The sequence below is a fragment of the Amphiprion ocellaris genome, chromosome 13 (assembly GCF_022539595.1).
Source record: "Amphiprion ocellaris isolate individual 3 ecotype Okinawa chromosome 13, ASM2253959v1, whole genome shotgun sequence".
Taxonomy (NCBI): domain Eukaryota; kingdom Metazoa; phylum Chordata; class Actinopteri; family Pomacentridae; genus Amphiprion; species Amphiprion ocellaris.
Genome location: NC_072778.1, coordinates 2,577,355 through 2,600,277, shown reverse-complemented (window position 1 = coordinate 2,600,277; position 22,923 = coordinate 2,577,355). Strand labels below are relative to the sequence as shown.

The 22,923-nt window shown below is 37.4% G+C and overlaps 1 long non-coding RNA gene and 1 other non-coding gene across 7 annotated transcripts in view; both read left to right on the top strand.

Annotated features, from left to right (window-relative positions):
• The window catches only part of LOC118471573 (uncharacterized), a 119,235-nt gene extending 98,928 nt beyond the window's left edge, over positions 1-20,307 (top strand). For 3 of the 6 annotated variants that reach the window (XR_008603724.1, XR_008603723.1, XR_008603725.1), the window contains 6 exons: positions 1,460-5,913; positions 7,560-7,652; positions 8,247-8,558; positions 8,798-12,804; positions 13,741-14,033; positions 18,612-20,307. This is a non-coding gene — a long non-coding RNA (uncharacterized LOC118471573). The remainder of the gene's footprint in view (positions 1-1,459; positions 5,914-7,559; positions 7,653-8,246; positions 8,559-8,797; positions 12,805-13,740; positions 14,034-18,611) is intronic. The other 3 variants (XR_008603727.1, XR_008603726.1, XR_008603728.1) reach the window with 3 other exon arrangements.
• Positions 7,699-7,901, top strand: LOC111586933 (small nucleolar RNA SNORA74). The gene has a single exon (XR_002748026.1). It is a non-coding gene; the product is annotated as a small nucleolar RNA SNORA74 (small nucleolar RNA).
• Positions 20,308-22,923: the final 2,616 nt, after the last annotated feature.

Here is a 22,923-nt window from a genome sequence, read left to right as displayed (position 1 = left end):
TAATACTTTTGAAACAAGAATTACATTAAACATTTAAAAGATAATACTTTTTTAAACAAGCATTATATTAAACGTTTAAAAAAATAATACTTTTTAAACAAGAATTAGATTAAACATTGAAAAAATAATACTTTTTCAACAAGACTTATATTAAACATTTAAAAAATAATACTTTTTAAACAAGAATTAGATTAAACATTTAAAAAATAATACTTTTTAAACAAGCCTTATATTAAACATTTAAAAAATAATACTTTTGAAACAAGAATTACATTAAACATTTAAAAGATAATACTTTTTTAAACAAGCATTATATTAAACGTTTAAAAAAATAATACTTTTTAAACAAGAATTAGATTAAACATTGAAAAAATAATACTTTTTCAACAAGACTTATATTAAACATTTAAAAAATAATACTTTTTAAACAAGACTTATATTAAACATTTAAAAAATAATACTTTTTAAACAAGACTTAGATTAAACATTTAAAAAATAATACTTTTGAAACAAGAATTACATTAAACATTTAAAAGATAATACTTTTTTAAACAAGCATTATATTAAACGTTTAAAAAAATAATACTTTTTAAACAAGAATTAGATTAAACATTGAAAAAATAATACTTTTTCAACAAGACTTATATTGAACATTTAAAAAATAATACTTTTTAAACAAGACTTATATTAAACATTTAAAAAATAATACTTTTTAAACAAGAATTACATTAAACATTTAAAAAAATAATACTTTTTAAACAAGACTTATATTAAGCATTTAAAAAATCATACTTTTTCAACAAGAATTAGAGTAAACATTGAAAAAATAATACTTTTTAAACAAGACTTATATTAAACATTTAAAAAATAATACTTTCTCAACAAGAATTAGATTAAACATTTAAAAAAATAATACTTCTTAAACAAGAGTTAGATTAAACAATTAAAAAACACTAAAAAAAAGTTTTTTGAAGTTTTATTGTAATAATTTTCCCCCCCTTTGATTTAATTGCTTTTTGTTATGTAGTTTATTTCTTTAATCTTCTTTTTCTGTCAAGATTTTAACCCCAACCTTAAAAATGAAATAAACCCTTGAATCACAATGAAAATACTTCTGTTGTCACAATCATGAGTTAGTCAATTATTCAGTTTATCAATTCAACTTTATTTGTTTAGCACCTTTCACACAGATGACAAAACTAAACAAGCAAAGAGAAAAAACTGCTAAAACTATGATTAAAACTCAAAAACATATTTTTTAAAAAAAGATTTAACATGGTAATAAAATGTGTTGTGTCCAGGGGATGGAGGGAGTTTATTGAAGTTTTCTTGGGCTCACATGGGAAATCATTTAACATATAAACTTGATATTCAGTCTAAGGAAACTGCAGAGTGACAGAAGAACCAACAATATCTCCTGTTTTCTCCTTTAATGAGTCGACTCTTCTTGTGCTTTCAGACCAAAGAACTACAGACTCTTCACAACCTGCTCAAACTCTTGGTACAGGACCTCACCACACGGGTCAAGAAGGTTTCCTTCTCATTTCTACTCTGAAGCTCATCTTCTCCTGCTCAAACTGCTGACAAATGTTTCTGCTGCTCTAAAGTCTGCTCTCCAGAACTTCCTAAAAACTCTCAAAGTCTCTTCTGCTGCAGGTTGCTTTGTAGAACTGTTCCAGAAAACCTCACTAAACCACATGGAGGGGCCTCAAGATAGTCGTCCAAATGAATCCATACAAAAACCAAACTAGCACAACCTAAACACTAAAGTCTACTGCAGCCTACCAGAGAACCTCTGAGAACAGAGAATCAGGACAGGAACTCTTATCTTCTGGACAACCAACGCTGGTTCACAAACAAGAATACAGAATGTGTCTGACCAAAAACCTCTAAAGACTCACTACAGCCAAGATAAAGACACAACTCAGCTGCATCAAATCCACTAATTACTGCACACATTAGCACCATGTGCTAACTGTGGCTAAAGAACCACATTTACCAAGACAACTATCCAGTACAAAGCCCTACAACACACCAAGAAACACATTAAAGATGATTTTACTGCTGGAAGCTGCAAGCCAACGCCTAAAGAACAAACAAAAGCAATGAAGCCAAACCCGGTTTAGTGGTGAAGAGAAGCAGAGGAAATGTTTGTCTGCAGCTAAATAAAGCAGGAAGACACTGAGCTGCTCAGGTGTTCCTGATAACACCAAGCAGCCACCTGGACAGCCAATAGGAACACAGCCACCTGGACAGCCAATAGGAACACAGCCACCTGGACAGCCAATAGGAACACAGCTTCCTGGAAGTCCAGAGGGTTGGCTTAGTGAAGGAAATTTAGTTTAAAGTTGAAGCAGAAAGTTAACAAAGAAAGTTGAAAACCACCTTCTGATCCCTGAAATCTCTGAGTTTTCACACAAAGAACACCTGAACATGTCAAACTGGTTCCATAGTAGAACCATCATTGTAAAAACGTCATAGTATGGTGTGTTGCTCAAAAAACATTAGGACCCGGCTGTCTGGAGTCGCCGAGGAGCAACACAAGAACAGGACAAACGCTGGTTTCCAGGGGGTTAGGAGGCTATTTATTTGAAAGAGTGAGTTTACAACAACACAACATGTGAGCAGAAAAATCACAAAGTCTGTCTTTAGTTCAGCTGAAAATATTAAACAACCTACAGAGGTTGTTTGTTGGGTGAGACTCTTGGACCTCCATCAGCTGACGTGGATGTTTGATGGTCTTCCTCTCTAGTGCCAGATGATTCATCCATGAATTCAGCAGCTACAGACTGAAATGAAGCTCATGCTGCCGTGATTGAATTCCTGTTCCAGTTCAAATGTTCAGAGCTCACCTTGAATGCAGCCGTCTGCTGATAGTTTTTCTCATTGTAGTCTTCAATAAAGTCTTTTTCCTCATGTCAGGATGTGGTGAGACTCTTTCTCAGTCTCTGCAGACGTCCCTCATTGTGCATCTCCAGAGAAGAAACAGAAAACCTGCTCACTGCTTCAGCATCACAAACGCTCTCCAGCATTGAGAGTGTTTTAGGAATTCATTCATTGTGTTGTGAACTTTGAAGGAGCAGAAACTTTATAGCTGGCAAAGATATGAGCTCCAATTCTGGATGTTTTAGGAAATGAAGTTCATCAAATGAACACTTGATTTTTGCTGATAACTCATTAAATTACTGAAGAAATCTAACATAAAAACCTGTAAACTCTCAGGCAGCTTTAGTTAAAGTTTGTCTATAATTCTATCATCACGTTCTGGAACCAGGACTCTGCAGAAGTTCCTTCAATCAGATACTTGTGTGTTTCTCTATTTAAGGCCTCAGGTTTGAACGTACAGCAGAGGATTAGAAAGGAGTGATTTTAATATTTAAATCAGTCCAGTAAATGTTTGAAGTAAAAATGATTCAAATTTAGATTTAGATAGATTTGTGTCATAAATAATATTGTAGAGTCTCGCTTAAATAAATCCATATGAGTTCAGTGTATTTACATTTTATAGATTATTTGATTTCTTAATCTCAATACTGTAGGTCATGCTGATTATATGATCAGTAAATGTTACCATCAATTATAACGTCCACATTGATCAGGAAAAAAACAACTATCAGTTCATTCAGAAACTGTGGGGTTAAACCTAAAAACACAGACCTCAACAGCAGTTTGTTTCAAAGCAGAACACCAGCTGGTTTTCACTAAAGAAGCTTTCAGAGCAACAATTAAATGACAGTTTTGTTCTCATTAAGTTCACAGAGTCAGAATCAGCCAAAATAATGTTTACACACATCAGGAAAAGAAAAACTTTTATAAATATTTCATTTGTATCAGTACTTCTATACATATAGATTCCTCTTTCTAAGTTTGATCAAATCACGATAACTCTGTGTCCTGTTGTACGATGTTTTCCCAACAGATGGCGCTACCCTCATGAATGGAGCATCAACAAGTGACGTCTGCAACACAACAGAAATGTCTGGAAGCCAGTGGCCACCACTTTGAGCACCTCTTGTAATTGTAGAGGCCAAAGATAACTTTTATTAATCTGGTGATGTCTGAATAAATTTGGTATTGAAATATTTATGCTAGTTTTTCTTTTCCTGATGTGTGTAAACATTATTTTGGCTGACTCTGTATAATGGGTTTCTGACAGGTCACCAGGCAACATCTTTTTATAATAATGACAAACATACCTGCATTCTACAGGAGTGATTTTCCTCATGTGCAGGTAAAGATGTGTGAGGAGTTTAGAGATGACAGCAGCAGGAGTCATCCTCACTAATTCAGCTTCCACCTAGAAACAGAAGGACCACAAACAAACACACTGATATACTCTCAAACGTTCAACCTCACAGCCTCTAAATATCTGTTTAGGAAGTGTTGTGTTTCTAAATTCTGCTGAAAGCACTGACAGACATTCTCTTACAAGGTTGTGTAAAAAGCAGCCTGTCCTCTGAGCTACTGAGAAATCTTCCTGAACAAAGTTTCTACGTGTAAATCGACTAAACTAAAACTAAAGCCTCAGTCAGAGATAACAGGTAGAAGAGCTCATCCATTTGTTTGGTAGATTGTGGAACATTAATAACCAAAAGTAACCGAATTTTATTTTATTTGGGTTGTTTATTGCCATGTGAAGTTGTGCACACTATTTAGTGTGCATGCTTGTGTGTGAAGTTTAAGGATTATGAGTAAATTAGCTTTGATGTCTGTGGTGCTATATTTTTAGATCCACAGTGCACCTGTTTGTCCAAATACATGATACTGAATAGTAATGGAACCTGGAATCCTCACCAAAGAGAGGATCAGATAACACCAATATACCAAACTAAACTGTTTAGACTGTCTCCTCAAGTACTGACCATTGGGAAGAAAGACAGTCGGATGCCTTCTTACAAGGCTGCAGCGTTAACTGATTAATTTAAACCATAATGTTAAACAGCTAATAATATTTTCCAAGTTAAGGACTGTACGGACAATACTTGGAAGAAAAAACCTGAAGGTATGATCAGTAGGACCCTTTTGATGGTTGGATGGAGTTTATTTTTTCTGCAGTTTTTAAGAGTGAAGTGATTGAATTTTATTTACTACAAAAATTCCTTAAAATTCAGATTTTTAATTTATTACCAAACCAGGAGTTGTAGTATGACCAGCAGGAGACAACTGAAGGCTGCAGTAAATTTGGTGACACTACAGTGTATAAAAGTTAAGTAATTGAATATTTGTTTAGTGTCTCTCTTCGCTGTTGCAGCGGTTTTGTAATTTGCAGACGGTCCCTGTTCACTCGTTGCACAGCCAGCTGTGCATAGACATCAATGTAATTTCTGCAGCTTGAAAGACAGCTACTTTTGATAAAAACTGGCCTTATAGCACATTGTCTAGCTTATAACGATGGGAAAGAGGCATTGTTTATGTTTTTACAACGTATATCTCATGAGTTATTGATGCCGGAAGTCCGAATCTGTGAATATCTTGCCAACTTTACCTAACTTTTCAGTTAACCTTAAGAAACATTTTTAACATTTCTTTTTTTCCACTAAAAGATGTTCAAAGATTTCCCAAAAATGTTGAAAATGTGGACATCAAAAGTTTCACTGTGAGAATATATTTTTTCCCACATTTTCAAACTTTAAAACGGGTCAATTTTGACCCGCATGACGACACAAGGGTTAAGCTAAACTAAATAAACTAACCAAACAAAAATGTTCGCCTGAAAGTTGGCCTCGCTCCTTGCTCATATGAGGCCCCGCCCACTTTTCCAAATATGGTTTAAAAAAAAAAAAAAAAAAAAAAAAAAGCCAAGATGGCAGGAAGTCGGAAACGATAAATCTGAGCGCAACTTCCGCTCTGCCTCTCAGTCCTGGAAGCAGAAACATGGGGAGAAGGTGCCTGTTGGAGTTTCTGTTAACAATAGTGAGTATTTCAGCACTTTTTTACAAAACGATGGAGTAACGACGGTAATAAAAAGCAGTATTAGATTAAATATTTACATCCTGGAAGAGGGAAACGGAAGCGTTAGCCGTGTAGCTAACGCAGCTATCAGAACAATGATAAAACAATACTTCTGCGACGAAATAAACGTAGGATGTATTTTGGATTTCTAGAGTTAGTAGAAGTAGTTTGAGAACAATATAAGCATTAATGGACTCTTTATGTTCGTGGAGGAGACCGGTTCAAAGCTTCGTGTGGCTAACAAAGCACGTGCGGTTAGCATGTTAGCATTAGCTCCGGTGCAGTGCTAAGAAGTGATCTTTGTCTGCAAAAATCCTCACGTCTCTGCATGATTTTACCTCCTCTGGGTTCTACATGAGCCAACTCAGTAATATTTTAGCAGTTAAAATGCCTTTTAAATGACCAGTTCAACTTACTTGATGCTAAAAAGTGACTGCATTGTGACTAAAATGTTGATAATGCATCAAAAATGATCTCATTTCATTCATTATTTTCATTGTTGATTTATCTGTTTCTGGATAAATCCATTATAAAATGGTGAAATATGTCGGTCAGAGTCTCTCAAAGCTCCAGATGTCGTCCTCGTGTGTCTTATTTTCTCCACAACCCAAAGAGATTCAGTTTACTCTCATAAACAATGAAAGAAACTATTGAATATTTAAATTTACAAAGCTGGAATCAGTGAATTATGACTTTTTTCCTCAAAAATTACTCAAGCCAATTAATAAATTATCAAAAAGTTGGTGACAAATGTAATAGTTGATGAACTAATTGATTATTCAGATGCATTTCTAGTGTCATCGTGAACAGGCCTAATTAGAAATGCAAACATTTCTTTGGTCACGATTATTTGGTTATAAGAAACATTAAAGTTTCAAGGACAAACCTTTGTTGTCACCACAGATACAGTTCTGTGTGTTTTCATGTAGAGGTTGTTTGGTCCACAAACAAGTAGATGGATGGAAACTGAGAGGTAATTACTTTCTAGCATGCAGAGTTTATGGTTTGTATGTGGAAGAAAACTGAAAGCCTGTCACACATGGGATGTCTAACGTTCCTCTCGGGAATTTTCCCACGATACGATGTTTGCCATAAATGTGAGATTGGACAGCACATCAATACATACTAGTGTTGTACTAATACATAATAGTGCACTGATAAACGATAGAATAAATCTGAACTAGTAGCAGCTTCTCAAATTCTAAATAAAAGCCAGCTTAGTTTATTTCTGATTTTCTCAACGCTGAAAATTGCACTACTATTCAAACATTTGGGGTCGTCTAATGTATGTTCTTCTATTCCCCATGACTCCTGCTGCTACTGTAAGATTGCCATACAATTTCATTTTTATGTACATTGACAATAGGACATCTTTAATCTTAAATACTGGAGCTGAAATGTGAAAAAAGCACTTCACGCAGCTCATTGTGTTGTGAAGACACGCAGCTCAGACCTGTAACATGTTTTAAATTGTATAGAAATGCTGCCAGGTCCAGCCTAATAAGATTAATGTGACTTTTGACAGAAACGTGACCAGAGAACTCATTCAGACATAAAGATGATGTTCAGTTCATTCAGATTAATGATTTTTTTGTTGTTCCTCACAGAAATGGCAGCGGCCCTGTTGAAGAACCCTCACAGCTGAGTGTTAGCGATGGGATTGAGCTACCAACCACCTGCCTTGCCTGGTGGGGCTGAAGGTAAATCTACTGAGCTGTGATTGAAGTGATCCAGATCCACCTGAACCCCAGCTCTCAGTCAGCTGACCAGGCGATGCGTGTCTGGATCAGTGTTACGGAGCTGGTAGAGGAAGTCTCTGCACTTTGTCTCCGCTGTGCAGGTTCTGTTTTAGAATCTGTTCCTGCTGAGCTGCTGCAGAGGGCGGCCCAACAAGAGAGTGGCCTGTCCTGATCCAACAGCAGGATGGGCCTAGTGCCGGGCTGCACACTACAAGCTCATCCACAAAGGGGCGCTGTGAGGAGGTTGTGATGTGTTAGAACCTGGAAGACAGGATGTCTTAGACTGTATGGAGGCAGCCTGTTCAAACACTGAACATCAGACTCTGTAGACAGTGTAGATATTAACTGGAGACCTCCAACTAACCAGGATGATTTTTTTACACCTTAAAAGCCGAACAGTGCTTGGGTGACATTTTTGTTTAGTAAATACATGTGGCTGCTGATTATTTTTGTCTTTAATGAATGAACTGATTGTTGAATCTGTCCTGGACACTGAACATTAACTCCTGTGGCTGTGGGAGGATTTGTCTGACCAGTTTTCTGTGCTTGTTGCAGGCCGTCTCTGCTGAGCTGTTGCCTTCGGGGCGGACGGTCATGCTGCCGACTGACTGAAGGTGAGTCTGGTTAAATAAATCTGTCTGGATTATAAATCCGCTCCTCTGGATGCTGTGATGACTGAATAATATAACACATCATGCAGACCAAACTCGGTGGTGAACTTTAATTCCTGAGCATATCAGCTGACTGCCGGCAGACAGGAGTAGAAGCATTACCTTCCACTGACTTTTCAATCCTCTCCAGCTGCATGTGGAGCCTCTGGTCTGCAGGGGGCAGTCCTCACCTTTAAGGAGCTCCAGCTGACTGCAGGTATGTTTGACATGCTGTCACCATGGTTACACATAGAAGCACTGTGAACCCAATCTTGTACTGCCTTATCAGAGACCTCCTCTCTGTTGAGGAATCTTAGAATTGGGAGAGAAACTCAGGACTTTGGCACAGGTTCAAGTAAAATCTGTTTACCAGCACCTGACTGAAGACCTGGAACAGCCGTTCACATTAACGGCCGTGAATAAACTGTCTAACACTTGTTTCCTGTATGTTGACAGTGTAATCCTGCTGCTGCTCTGGATTGGTGGATACGCTGCCGTCTATCCGCCTGCTGGGAGCTGATCAGTCATCAATATGTCCGTCTGTTTAACTTCTTGAAGCTCAGGCTGCAACTACACATTATCTGCAGTACATTTAATCTACTGCTTTATTTCTTTAACCCTCCTGTTGTCTTCATTTACGGACACCAAAAAATATAGTTTCCTTCTCTGGAAAAAATTCAAAAGTTCAGCAAAAAAATTCCCAAATATCTGAAAATTTGCAAAACCTTCAGGAAGAAAATTCCTTAATAGTTTCCCTTAAAAGTTTTATATAAAAAATCCCCCCAATTTTCACTGTGAAATTATGTTTTATTCCACATTTTCAATCTTCAAAACGGGTCAATATGACCCACACGATGACACGAGGGTTAAGTATTTGTTAGGCCTGCAAAACTTCGAGAACCACAAACACTTTCAGACATTCAGTTTCCATTTTGAAGTTGATCAAATGTGAAAATACTTGAAATTTGTTCCCGAGGAGAAACATATCACTCAGAATGTAGCAGTTAAATGCCATATTCTTCTTGTTGAGACTCTTCACCACAGATTTCAGGTGTTTCTCATAGTCTTGCAAACAGTCAACAAACTCCTCAAATTCCAGCTTTGAACCTTAAAACGTAAAAACCAACAATGCACTCAAATTATTTTAAGCCACGCTTTTGGCTGGTTAATGCCTCAGTCGCTTTTTCTGGAATGTAAAAAATGTGTTTGTGCGTTGACCCTGAGTTGTGTATAAATGTTTGAATAAAATGTTATCTTTCTACACCTTTATCTCAGTTTTTATTTTTTTTTTAGTCAGTCTTTATGTCAGCATAATGCATGGTTTGCTGCATAAATCTAAAGCTAAACTTTGTCAGCAAAGCTCTTGAAAAGACTAAACTAAGCCCCATTAGCTGAAGATGCAAGCCTTAAAAAAACTGCACACATTTCATTTTGTTTTGAAAAGGCTCATTATTTCCCACAAACAGCTGGTGACTATTTAGAGAAAACTTACTGAAAAAGGAAATGTGTGTTTAGAGAGAGATCTGTGTGGTGATGTATTTGTGGCAGCAGCAGCAGAGTTTCTGGTAATTATGGAACCTGTCAGAGGAACAGTGGGACTCCATGTGTTTAATCATTTTTGGGGAAAGTATGGAGCTCTTTGACAAGATATTAGGATTTCAATTTCAGCTGCAATGATGCATTCCTTGTTTTATTATTCACATTTAACAAAATGTACAGAGTTTGTACTTTAATGACAGTTGGCAGGCAGGTTGCTGCATCTTTTGGTGGCTGATTGACTCAAAAAGGACGCTGCAACACAAGTTTCTCAATTTTCTTCCTGAAGGTTTTGCAAATTTTCAGAAATTTGGGGCATGTTTTTTGCTGAATATTTGAATTTTTTTCAGACAAGGAAACAATATTTTTTGGTGCCCATTAATGAGGACAACAGGAGGGTTAAACGTCACACTCCTTATCGCTTTGAGAAGACTCAGTGTTTGGATGTCCAGTGCCCATCTAAGAAAACAATAATAGTAATAATAATGATATGTTCATCTGGTTACTGTTACTATGAAGAAGTAAAAAGCTGACGTGTCACAGGAAGCAGAACCCCTCTGGGAAATGGTAACTAGGGGCAGCTCCAATAGGCCTTATGTTTCTGAGAACTCCACCCAGAAATAATCTAAACATACACAGATCACTATCCAAGACCTTGTAGGAAATACATACATTTAATTCGGCTCATATGTAATCTATGGACATGCTTTTCTAGGGTTTAAATTCTAAAAGGTCACTTTCATAAAAGGACGCTTTTATTTAATGAACTTATTGAGACAAAATGTATGAAATAACAAAACAGGTTCCAAAAAGTAATCTTTGGTAAACCTTTGGGGAATGTTCCTACAGAAGACATTCCCCAAATGTTACTTAAAGGTTAAATCATCTTCGGGGAACCCTAAAGGAACAATCTCTAAAGGTTCCCTGTAGATTACTTTTTGTGGTCCTCATAGAATCTTCCAAAAACATTGAGGAAACTTCAGGGATTATTCCATAAAGGTTCCAAAAAGTAATCTTTAGAAAACCTTTGGGGAATGTCCCTATAACATTAAGGGAACCTTCAGGAGACATTCCCAAAATGTTACTTAAAGGTTAGAAAAAAATCCTAAGGAACCCGTAAAAGGAACAATCTCTAAAGGTTCCCTGTAGCTTAGTTTTTGTAACGTTCAGAGAATGTTTCAAGAACATTCAGGAAATTTCAAGGAATATTCCTTAAGTTCAGAGAATGTTCCCTAAAGTTTCCCTAAAGGTTCAGAAAAAAAAGTAATCTTTAGCAAACCTTTGGGGAATGTTCGTACAACATTCAGGGAATCTTCAAGAGACATTCTCACAATGTTAGTTGAAGGTTAAAAAAATCTGTAGGGAACCCTAAAGGAACAATCTCGAGAGGGTCCCTGTAGATTACTTTTTGTAATGTTCAGAGAACGTTCCTATAACATTCAGGAAACTTTAAGAAGCATTCCCTAAAGTTTCCCTAAAATTTCCAAAAAGGAAATTTTGAGTAAACCTTTCAGGAATGCTCATCCAACATTCAGGGAACCCTCAGGAGACATTCCCAGAACGTTACTTGAAGGTTAAAAAATCCTCAGGAAACCCTAAAAGGAACATTCTCTAAAGGTTCCCTGTAGTTTCTTTTTGCAGCCCTCAGAGAACGTCCCTACCACTGTTCCCTCTAAGCTGCGCGCACTGCTGACACGGTCTCCGTGCACAGAAAATCTGCGCTGCGCACACACAAAAAAAATCCAACCTAAATTGTAAATAAAATAAATACGTAACAATTCATTCTGTGCTATTTTTCAGTGTGAGTCAGTGAGTGACCGGTGACTGGCTGCTGCAGCCAATGATGCGATTCACATACGTATTTACCATAGACTGTATATAATGGTATTTACGCAGCTAATCAACGTCAGGCGTCCTTATGTGCAGCTACCGTTGTTGTCATAGATATGAATGAGTAGATAGGACACGCCCCTTTGAGCTGCGTGCTACAGGGAGGCTAAGCTAGTGGGGGCAAAGTTTCAGTGCATTCCGTTGATGTAGACGGCGTGAAAACGGAAACAAGTATGCCGTCTCACTGTGCTGCATACAGTTACACACTGCGTCGTACGATTGAGACAAGGAAACTTGGAATGACTTTTCATAGGTAAGAATAGTTTTTGGCTCTTTTTTCATTATTAAATCTTGTTGAGAGCTTCCAGTCTGTGAGAGCTAACTAGTTAGCCACTAGCAAAACGCTAAGGCGAGCTAGCAGCTTGACAAGCAAATACCAGACGATTAATAGTAGCTGTAGTATAGTTGTACAAGCAGTAGTAGTAATACTAAAAGTACAAGCAGCAGTAGTAGTATAAACAGCTGTTAGAGTCGTAGAAGTAGTATCAGCATTTGTAATAGTATTACAAGTTGTTGTAGCAGTGCCAGTATCAGCAGTAGTGTGTACTACCACTACTACTAGTACTAGTCACATTGCTATTACTACCACCAATACTACCAATAGTAGTTATAAAGCCTAACTCATGTATATCCAGATTACCATCTATGTTCTTCCTCCAAACCCATTTTATGATTGGGATTACAGGCAGTTCTTTAGGACTGCTCTCAAATCATTGAAATGTTACTAAACAAGGTTATACTTATCAAATTAAATAACTTTGGTCTCCAGTATATTGGTGAATTCAGTTATTTGTACTTAATTTATTAGCATGATTTCTTTTTAATATGTTGTGTACAGACTTAATTACTTCTCTGTCTACTTTTCTTACTCCATGTAGGTTTCCCAGAGACTGTGGGTTGAGGAGGAATTGGAAGTTTGTCGGCTTAGACCTGGTGTCATTCCATCAGTGTTAAACTTCCCGGCTCATCTTGGAAGAGTACGTGCCAGAAAGACCACGACCAAGCAGCCTTGAGATCTTAGACAGCGTCTCCCTCAGGTGGGTGTTGACGGTGTTCACAGTCAGGTCTGTGGTAATCCCATCAAAAAACAAAACAGAAAAAAATCTAGATTATAAATCAACATGTAACCAAAGCAATCTGTGTATAACGCCATATTATAGGATGTAGTTTAGAAAATGTCCAAGTATAGTATACTTTACTCAAGAATAACATAGTATGGCCTGTAGTTCATAGTACAGCATGTTGGCAAGAAAAAAAAACAAAACATAGATTATTATGTGGTTCAAAAAGCGCAAAATGATAGGATGTTGCCTAAAATTGTCATGTATGATATGTGGTTCAAAAAATGTCATAGTGCAGTATATTGTCAAAATAGTACGTAATTCAAGAAAACATCAGAGTATAATATGTAATCTAAAAAATGCCATGGAATAATATTTCATTGCACAAGTGAAAGTACAGTAAATTTTAAAACTGTTCAAATTCTTATATATTGCTAAAAAAACAACAAAAAAAACTAAAACAAAAAAAGGTCAGTAATATGTCAATTAAAAAAGCCTATAGTATAGCGTGTCGCCCAACAAACATCATAGTATAGCATGTCGCTCTAAAAACGTCACAGTATAGCCTTTAGTCCACAGCTGTCAATAGGTGAGGAGCAACACAAAAACAGTCCAAACGCTGGTTTCCAGAGGGTTAGACAAGAATTTATTTGAAAGAGTAAGTTTACAACAACACATGTGAGGGGTTTAAAAACAAATGGGTGTTAGTAAAATAAAAATAAATAAACAGAACTAAAAGTGAACTTCATGTTGACATTGATGGGCATTCCAACCAGGAACAAAGTAAAAGATAATCAATATGAAAAAAAACCTCTTCCTGTTCACCTCTTAAAACCCAAAAACACACCGCAGTAGCACCCTAAACTAAAACTACCAATGGGTTCCCTGTTTTCCTTTGTGAACAATTCAAAGGTCCCTCTCTATCTCCCCACACATCCACCAACCACTGGAGCACATCTCCAAAGTTCTGCTGGACCAGCTCAACTTCCCCTCAGAAGAAGTGCCGCCACCTGCCAGATGAAGGAGCCTTTTGAGAGGCAGCTGGCATCGTGATTGGACTGTACTTTGGTCTGTTCCAATCCAGCTTCAGCTCCAGAGACGGCAGGCAGGGACGAGTCAACGGAGGCCTGGTGGACGAAGGCATGCAGCTGAGTACAATCCAGAAAACAACAGAGGAGGAGTGCAGCAGCCCAGTACAGCCTTCGGTATGAAAAAACACCATCATATACATCGTATATTGTACAAATAACAAGTCAAAGGAAAGAGACATACGTTGTAGAATTGTAGTAATTGTGGGCTGACTGATTTACTGATTATCAGGTTTTTATTTTTTACTGATTTATGGTAATAAATACATTTAAAAATGGTGCTACTTTGGCTCTGAACCTTTATCTACCTGTGGTCGCTCTGTCTTCTGGAGTGATTTGATTGGTTATATGTCACGAATAAAACTCCTTTAACTTAACATCTGTAAACAAAACAAAAATGTATCAACAAAGTTTTCTGTTAGAGTTTGTGTTCTTCTAAGTTTAACTCCAAAATTTTAAATACTTTCATTTACTGCAAATGAATATCTACTCTAAATGTCTCACTAATAATCATTATCAGCCTTAAAAACCCACAAAACACCCCTCTATAGTGGACCACACTTAGTACAGTCCGGTTCCCCCTTCTATAAATCTGCTTGGAATCTTCCACTTCCTGTTTGTCAAAGTGGCCTTCTACCTGGACAGGTTTTGTTGGAGCTCATGCAACAAACATTTTGGGTAACTGCACTTTAATATGGATGGATGACACTGAATTAGAGTCTGTTTTAATGAGACTGAGTTAAGATGTGTAGCTCTGTCATTAAATAGGAAATTATTTCCCAGAATTCACAGAGAAAAGTCTGAAATGTTTGCTAGGTTAGCGTCCCACATGTTCTTTGGCTCAGCTAAAGCTAACTCTCTCCAACTTCTGGATCTCTTGAGTTGCTTGTTGTTAAAATATCTTGCTAGAGGTGCTGAAGCTCAGAAAGTCTGAGATGTTTGTTCAGAATAAGCTCATTCTCAAGTCTTATCTGAACTGTCCTCTTTTGTTTGAACTTTCCCTGAACTTAGGAGTTAATGACAGAGCAGCACATCCAGACTCAGTCTCATTTATGTAGAGATTAAACATCAGTGTCATTCATTGATGTTAAAGTGCAGTTTTTCAAATGTTTGTTGCACATGCTCCCGACCAAACCAGTCCAGGTGGAAGACGATGTGAAGAGAAAGCTCCAGAGGATGAATATCACACATTTACATTGGAAATAAATGTCCATTAATTTGACATTGTCATGCAAAAGTTAGATTTCCCTTTAATGATGTTCAAATCTTTGTTGAGTGTTTTGTTGATGTTGGTTTCTAAATGTTTTCTGACACTCGGCCCCAAAGAATAAAACCTTTTACGGCTCACAAGCTGCAACAATTCACACATTATCAACTATCTTTCTGACTAAACTAAGATAAAAAGTGAAAAACTGCCTGATTCCTGCATCATGAATGTAAATCTTTTTGGTTTTTATGACAGTAAACTGAAAATATTTGGGTTTGACATTGTAGAAACCAAAACAAGAAATGAATTAGTGGAGAAAACAACCAACAGCTTAATGGACAAAGAAAATGTGTTTTCCAACATATATGGCTGAATTACTCCAACATTACAAGATACATACAATTTTAATTCTATTTTATTTATATAATGCCAGTTACAGGTCAAATTGTCTCAAGATGCTTTATTTTTATATTTTTTGTCATATTTAAAATATGACAAAGTAAGAAATTTAAAGCTCTTGACTAACCCAATTTATTATTTTGTTTTTAAGAGACTAATGGACAATTAAAATAACGTTCTCCACTAAAACTAATTAATATGAGGTCAAATAGAAGGAAGAGTTTTAAATACTGCAGTCCCACGACGACAAGAATAAAGTTTGTCAACAAAAAGTAAATCTGCTGGTGGATTCCATTAAAGTCCTAATAAAGGATAATAAAGTGTGATACTAAAGGTTTGTGGTGCTAAAAATGTCCAAGTAAAGATATGAAGTTGAACATCTGGATGGAGGTTGATAAAAGTTGACGTCCCTTCATTTCTCTGGAGTCGACTCCATGGATTTTATGGATGGTGGTTAAAGACCTGATCTTCTAGTGGTCTTCCTTCTAGTCGCTGTAAAAAGTCAGTCCATCCTGGCCGACTTCAACACCTCTTCATGACAACTTGTTCTGCCTCCGACCTGGTGGAAACTCCAGAAACTGGGGAAAACCTGCGGAGACTCGAAGAACTCGTGGAGACTCGAAGAACTCGTGGAGACTCGAAGAACTCGTCGGGCGGGGGAAGGTGTGGTGGGTGGTGGTGGGAGGTGGGGGGAGTAGAGGGGGGAGGCCGCCACCCACCTCCCCGCCTACTCTCCGCCCTGACTCCACCCAGACTCCGCCTTGGCTCCACCCATGTGGTGACTTCAGCAACTACAATGTCAAAGGGACGACGAATTTATTTCTTTGTATCTGATCTGTAGCTCAGTGAGTTAAGGATTTGCCTATGGAGCTGCAGGTCGCTGGTTCAAGACCAGACACTTCTTAAGTTTTATCAAAAGATTGACAAAGACAAAGAAAGAAAACTGCCAGTGGCGGGTCTTGAACCTGCGACCTTCCACTCTGTAGTCCTCTTCTTATCCCCCTGAGCTACTCGCTCAGATACTAATTCTTCTTTTTTTTGCGCATTTATCATCTATTTTTTGTCGTTTTCGAGTTTTTTTTTGACTCGAGTCTTGACTCGACCGTTTTTCTCGGGAGGTTGGGCTTCAGCCTTTGTTCTGGAGGGTGGAACCCTCAGTTCCAAGACTTTCCAAAGCCTCCACACCTCCCGAGTCCTCAGGACCTGAGCTTTCACACAGTCTGAGGGCTGAAATTTTCTAAGTCCCACAGTAGTTCTCTGTTAGATTGAACCTTCAGACAGTCTGAAGGCTGAAATTTTGTAAGTCCCACAGTAGTTCTCTGTTAGTTTGAACCTTCAGACAGTCCAAGGACTGAAATTTTAGAAGTTTCTCAGTACTTCTCTGTTAGTTTGAACCTTCAGACAGTCTGAGGACTGAAATCGTCAAAGTTTCTCAGTACTTCTCTGTTAGTTTGAACCTTCAGACAGTCTGAGGACTGAAATTTTAGAAGTTTCTCAGTACTTCTCTGTTAGTTTGAACCTTCAGACAGTCTGAGGGCTGAAGTTTTAAAAGTTTCTCAGTACTTCTCTGTTAGTTTGAACTTTATGGTTAACAGAAGCCTTAAAACTTGTGACCATGAGTCTTGATTTCACATTTAGATCATCCATCTGAGTTCTTCTCAGACCTTCACCTGTGGGTTTTTTAGAAATCCTCAACAAACTTTGATTCTCTTCACTGAACAGTAAAGTTTGTGAAGATCAGAAGGTAACATTAGTTTGATCAATGCCATCAACTACTAGTAGACTTTATCTGGAAAGCAGTTTTCTGAAATGAGTTCTTAGTAAATCTGTCCACAATCAAACCAAGAACATAGAAAGAGGAAATGTTTGAAGAAACAACTTGATGTTTTCATTTCAGACTAGAAAATGCTTGAACACCTTTATCTGTTTTTTCTCTTTTTCATCGTTTTATTGTCGCTTCTGTTTAATTTGATCTTCTAAAGTCTAACTGGTGTCTTTTCAAATGTTTTGTCTTTAGTTTGATTCTTCTTAAATGTTTAGTTTTGCTCTTTTCTCACCTTTTATTCTGTTCTAATGTCAGATCTGATTTTGAAATGTTTTGTCTTTTTAATGTTTGTTGTTTTTTTCAAATGTTTTATCAGCTTGTTTGAAAAATTTCCTTTTCTTTCCCAATGTTTAATTTTTTGATTAAATCTTTGTTAAGGTTTTTCTTTTTAAATGTTTTACCACCTTTTAATGTTTAATTTTCTTTTTAAATGATTCATTGTATTTTCTGTTTAATTCCTATTTAAAGTTTTATTGTCTTTAAGATTTAATTTTCTAATTAAACATTTAATTTTTTAATTAAATGTTTTGACTTTTAAAGGTTTAATAAGCTAATTAAATGTTTCATACTTTTCTAAATGTGTAATATTCTTGTTTAATTGTATTTTTTAAATGTTTAATTATCTAAAATATTTCATCTTTAATGTTTACTATTTTTGTTTAAAATTTTTTTGTTTAATTTCATAATTACATGTTTTGTATATTCTGTTTAATTATCTAATTAAATATTTTGTCTAATATAATTTAATTGTATTTAATGTTTACATTTCTTTTTAAAAGTTTTATTATATTAAATGTTTTTTTGTTTGATTTAATTGCTGTTTTACTGTAGTTTATTTCTTTAATCTTTTTTTCTGTCAAGATTTTAACCCCAACCTTTAAAATGAAACAAACCCTTAAATCACAATGAAAATACTTCTGTTGTCACAATCATGAGTTAATCAATTATTCAGTTTATCAATTCAACTTTATTTGTTTAGCACCTTTCACACAGATGACAAAACTAAACAAGCAAAGAGAAAAAACTACGCTAAAACTATGATTAAAACTCAAAAACATATTTTTAAAAAAAAGATTTAACATGGTAATAAAATGTGTTGTGTCCAGGGGATGGAGGGAGTTTATTGAAGTCTTCTTGGGCTCACATGGGAAATCATTTAACATAGAAACTTGATATTCAGTCTAAGGAAACTGCAGAGTGACAGAAGAAGCAACAATATCTCCTGTTTTCTCCTTTAATGAGTCGACTCTTCTTGTGCTTTCAGACCAAAGAACTACAGACTCTTCACAACCTGCTCAAACTCTTGGTACAGGACCTCACCACACGGGTCAAGAAGGTTTCCATCTCATTTCTACTCTGAAGCTCACCTTCTCCTGCTCAAACTGCTGACAAATGTGTCTGCTGCTCTAAAGTCTGGTCTCCAGAACTTCCTAAAAACTCTCAAAGTCTCTTCTGCTGCAGGTTGCTTTGTAGAACTGTTCCAGAAAACCTCACTAAACCACATGGAGGAGCCTCAAGATAGTCGTCCAAATGAAACCATACAAAAACCAAACTAGTACAACCCAAACACTAAAGTCTCCTGCAGCCTACCAGAGAACCTCTGAGAACAGAGAATCAGGACAGGAACTCTTACCTTCTGGACAACCAACGTTGGTTCACAAACAAGAATACAGAATGTGTCTGACCAAAAACCTCTGAAGACTCACTACAGCCAAGATAAAGACACAACTCAGCTGCACCAAATCCACTAATCACTGCACACATTAGCACCATGTGCTAACTGTGGCTAAAGAACCACATTTACCAAGACAACTATCCAGTACAAAGCCCTAAAACACACCAAGAAACACATTAAAGACCATTTTACTGCTGGAAGCTGCAAGCCAACGCCTAAAGAACTAACTAATGCAATGGAGCCAAACCCGGTTCTGTGGTGAAGAGAAGCAGAAGAAATGTTTGAATGCAGCTAAATAAAGCAGGAAGACACTGAGCTGCTCAGGTGTTCCTGATGACACCAAGCAGCCACCTGGACAGCCAATAGGAACACAGCTTCCTGGACAGCCAATAGGAACACAGCTTCCTGGAAGTCCAGAGGGCTGGCTTAGTGAAGGAAATTTAGTTTAAAGTTGAAGCAGAAAGTTAACAAAGAAAGTTGAAAACCACCTTCTGATCCCTGAAATCTCTGAGTTTTCACACAAAGAACACCTGAACATGTCAAACTGGCTTCATAGTAGAACCATCATTGTAAAAACATCATAGTATGGTGTGTTGCTCAAAAAACATTAGGACCCGGCTGTCAGGGGACAAACATGTAAGAAACATGAGAACAGAGAGAATCCAATCTGACCTACACTCTCTATGGAGCAGGCAGGTGCTCCACAAAGCTAAGAGCATTATTGCACACCCTGACCATGTACTGACACACAGGTTTGTGTTGATGCCCTCTGGGAGGCGCTATCTCGCTCCCAGGAGGAAAACAAACCGATACAGCAACTCTTTTATTCCTTCCACCATTAGGCTTTTAAATGACAGTGACCGTGTTGTTTTGTAGTTTTACATGTAGTTTTAAATGTAGTGAGGTATATATTGATACTGTTGCACTTTATTGCTGAACCCTGACTATTGACAGATCCAAGTCAAATGTATGTGGAATGTGTGTTTCATGTCCTGTCCTGCTGCAACCCATGTCTGTAAACTGAATTGCCCCTAGGGGATAAATAAAGTTATCTGAATCTGAATCAACCAGTAGGTCACAGTTTATCATCCCCCAGTCATCTCCTGAAGTCCATATGGTGAGAGACATCAGTATCTGGTTGTTCATTTACCAGAGGATGCTTATAATCATGCTGATGTGGTCTGTACTCTACAGTATTTTAGTGACTCAATAAATGCCTAAGTTGTTTTTTTTAAATGCTTTTTAGTTTTTAATAAACATTTAAGAGCCTATATGTAATCAATAAATGGCCTTTGCCTATCTTAAGAAAAACTCACTCAGAACTCTGATATGTTAACAGTACTAAATAAATCAATAAATACATGCATACACACAAAAATAAGTTAATACATTAACTGTGTTAAGATTTAGATTTTTAAAAAAGTTGTTTATGTTTTTGCAGAATCCAGTATTGCTCACTGGTTGGTCATTACATTTTGTTAGTTTGATTTCACTGTTTAAAATGATGCCACCTCTTTTCAGACAGAACCTGTGATAATAAAACAATACAAAATTTTTACTTCCATGTTAATAAAGCACTTAAAGCTTTAAGTATGGCTAAATGCTTTTTTCAAAATTAAATATATCACTCCTTAGGTGGTAGTGGCCCCAAGTTCAGTAAAGTTGGAAAGATATTCACAGATTCGGACTTCCAGCATCAATAACTCATTAGATATAGGTTGTCAAAACATAAACGGTGCCTCTTTCTCATTGTTGCAAGGCAGACAATGTGCTTCAAGCCCAGTTTTATCAAAAGTAGCTGTCTTTCAAGCTACAGGAATAACATTGGTGTCTATGGAGTGAACAGGGTCCGTCTGCAATTTGCAAAACCGCTGCAACAGTAAAGAGAGACAAATATTCAATAACTTCACTCTTATACATTGTAGTGTCACTAAAATCACTGCAGCCTTCAACTGGCTCCTGTTGACAAAGTGTTTTAACAGAAATGTAAATGCTGTAATTTGATTCTTTTAATGAACCATGTAACTTGAATGGATGTGATGCTGGTGTGACCACAGTGCACACGTCTGATGTTGCTCACAGTGGTCCAAGGGACGCTCAGGGAGTTTGTGTGTTTGCTCACACTCAGGAAAAATTACAGGGAACATTGGTTCCTACAACATCCAGATAACCTTCCCAGAACGTTTCCTTACCGTGGAGGCTCTGGGCTGAGTTCTGGTCAGCTGTCTCGGCTGCTTTAGGACGGAGGCGGAGTTTTTCTGGGTGAAGTCCAATCTGAGCGTTTCTCTGAGAAGAACCTTGAAGTGTCGGAGGAGAAAGTGGAGAATAAAGGTGAGCTGCTGCTGTTTATCCGCTGCTTTACAAACTCTCCGTCCTCTACCGGAGCTCCAGTAACTGCTGGCTTGGCAAAACGGATGTTTTTTATCACGAGTTCCAGCCTCCTGCCAGCTGCTGCAGAAAACTCCTGAACCGCTGCTCCGCTTCTCCTGCGTCTTCTGGTAGGAACAGTTCAGCTTTCTCTGCTGGATCTACTGCTTCTTTGTGTTTAACGCACTTTTCATGTTTGAACTGAGTCGATTCTCCTGCGACTCTTGCAGATTGCAGAGAGGAAAAAAACGGCGTTAGCCCAGATTTAGCCGCATTTACTGGGATGTTTATGTCTGTGCTTTATTAGACCTGACGTCTTAGTAGAACAGTTGGTTCAAGTTTGAACAGTTTGTGCTGCTGTTTGTCACTTTATCGGTCGAATAGCTGCTGGTTGTGTTTAAATTCTAGTCCTTCTGTCCTGATGTCATGTAGCTGAGCAGAAAGAGGATGTGGTGTCACTCTGATCTTCATTCCCAGGAGGAAGAAGAAGAAGATGATGATGATGATGATGATGAAGATAGCTGTCAGCTGTCTTGTTTCTGTCAACAAACAGCTCAGAGGAAATCTAACTGTTCAAAGTTTGCTCCTCTGTCGTTTGAGAGACAAAATTGGGCTTATTTTAGCTTTGATTTTGTCTGATGTGTTTCTCCTAAAATTCACCAGGAGATATTGGTGAGCAGAACAATTACAGCAACAGGAATCATAGTTGAGATTTAAAGGAGATAATTTCACTAATGGATCCATTTTTTTCTCAGTTGAGCTACATGTGAGCTTTACATACATATGTGTATATACACTACTGTCCAAAACTTTGGGGTCCCTAAAGGAACAATCACTAGATCATCTAGAGGAGCAAACTTTGAGCAGTTAGCTTCTCCTCTGGGTTGGACGTTTGGGGGTGAATCAGTCAGCAGGAGGACACCTTCAGCTTCCTTTAAACGCTGCACTGAAATAGGCTGCTTTCTCAATATTGTGTTGCAAACATATAAAAAAGAAGAAGTAAACTCAGATTGTCTCACAGATGGAGAAATCTGCCCACTACATGGATTGCAAAGCTTGTGGACAACAACACCGGCCTACAGTCGTCTGCAGATGTTCTCGTATTCAGTTCAGTTTTATTTATAAAGCGTCAGTTCACAACATTCACTTTACATAGTGAGGTACAGAAAGTCTTGTGTAGGTCTGTAAGATAAGATGGAGTTTGGTCATGAACAGTTTCATATGTGAGAAGGAGGATCCTGGATTTTACATGAAGAGAAGCTAATATGGGAGAAATATGATTTATGTTACTGGTTCCTGTCAGAACTCTGGCTGCAACATTTTATATCAGCTGGAGGCTTTTTTATGCAAACAATTATTATTAATGTTTGGCCACAAACCAGACGTGTTCCCTGAATAAGAGGAAAACCTTTTCTGAGTTGCAGTTGTGAAGTTGTGTAATTTCAGCGAACAGAGTTAAAGTGAAGTGTACACCTGTGTCATCCCTCATCAGGTGAGCTGTGGTGGGTCCTCTCCTAGCGTCTAGCCTGCCGCC